This window comes from Diadema antillarum, unplaced genomic scaffold (genome assembly GCF_040938485.1).
Source record: "Diadema antillarum isolate AM-2024a unplaced genomic scaffold, OU_Dant_1.0 scf00000136, whole genome shotgun sequence".
In the NCBI taxonomy this organism is placed as follows: Eukaryota; Metazoa; Echinodermata; class Echinoidea; order Diadematoida; family Diadematidae; genus Diadema; species Diadema antillarum.
The window spans coordinates 2,264,846-2,266,457 of record NW_027271025.1 but is presented as its reverse complement, the minus strand read 5'-3'; the positions used below and the strand labels follow the sequence as shown (position 1 = coordinate 2,266,457).

The 1,612-nt window shown below is 45.3% G+C and overlaps 1 pseudogene; it reads right to left on the bottom strand.

The window, feature by feature from the left end:
* Nucleotides 1-483: 483 nt before the first annotated feature.
* Nucleotides 484-1,395, bottom strand: LOC139721007 (uncharacterized; annotated as a pseudogene).
* Nucleotides 1,396-1,612: the final 217 nt, after the last annotated feature.

The following is a 1,612-nucleotide window of genomic DNA, read 5'->3' as shown; positions in this document are numbered from 1 at the left end:
TTGCTCTAAGTTCGGAGTAGACGTGCTTAATGTCTTCAATATCCGAAAATGCCTGCAGTATGTCCCTAGACTTTCCTTGGAGCTTCACAGTAATGCCGCTCAGATGAGACAGCATCTTGTACACAACAAGAAATGTTACAATGAAGTCGAAGGAACAAAGAGCACGTAGCAGTGAGGATGCCTTTGCCTTGGAATCAGTGTCCCAGCCTGAGGTGAATTCGGCAGGCATGCTGTCCTGATGGAGGGAGTAGGCCATCACTTCCAGAGTCTTCACAATGAATACGAAGCTTGAGTAGAAGTGACTATACGCGACGTGGCGCATTGCCCAGCGAGTTTTGCATAAGTCCAGGATGGCTTTCCTTTTCGACTCTTGTGCAACTTCATTCTGAACTTTGCTCTCTAGAAGAGCCGTTCTCTTGGGGCTGTGAAGGAAAATCAAACAGGTCTCCTTCAGAATGTCAAGCACGTTTCTTACATTAGTGATCAACCAAATTCATACGAATCAATGAAACGTGGATCTACACCTGTGTTCTTTGCAAAAGTGGTTGATGCATTGACTCTGCACGTGTCCAGCAGAAAGTAAAATGCAACAACCGTCCATCTGTTGGTCTGGGCCTTCGTTGTGTAGCTCTGTACATGTTGATCAACAATGTCTGTGCCCCCTTTTGTGAAGTCATACAGTTTCATTATTGCTGGCTTCTTTTGATCATCAGTGGTCGTGCCTAAGATGGGCTTCATGATACTCATTACAAGGACATTTCTTGGACCGGTGCTCTTCGTTCGAACCACGTAACTGTGTAGGGTTATGTTTGGGTTGTGTTTCTCCCACATTACATGGTAGGAAAACTCATCTCTTCCTTGTGTCATCTTCATTTCGTCTGGGATGCCCTTGCGGTTAGCTTGTATTGTCCCTACAATTGTCATTTCTTTCTATGTGAACATCCACTTGGCCAAAGACAGGGATGTGTACAGGCAATCGGTGGTCAGGTTCCTCCCACATAGCTCAGTGTGATTCCCTAGTTCCTCACTGATGTATTTCACAAGTTCCTCGATTCCAGTCACATAATGGTTATAGTTGTGGTTTGCCACAATAGGGTATACTGACCAAAATGTGTATGGATAACGGGAAGCATTCATTGAATGGAAAAGCAGGCCATACTTTGCCGGCTTGTTTCGATTGTATTGCTTCATTGAGATTCTTGCACGTGTTGAATATAAGGTCTCATCAAGCGTGAGGAAATCATCTGGGGTCATAACTCTCGCACAGTTCTGACTCATCATGGAGTGTAGATCTCTGATACCTACATAACGGTCATGCTTCCACCTATCTTTCCCAGTTTCCAGGTCATCAAGGCTGACTCGGGCCAAGAGGAAGAGGAAGCGATTCTTTGACATTGTGGCCCCAAACAAGGGGTTTGGGTGACCTATCTCCTCACTGAACAGATGTTTGGCATGCAGGTGACATTGTGATTTTATTCCTCGTGCATACATCAATCCGATGAATGCCTTTAGCTCGCTGAGGGAAGTCTCATGGAGGAACATGTATTTGTTACTAGCTAGAGTCTCTGGTTTCAGCTGTTCTCTGTAGGGTCTAATCCGCTGATCGGTGTGC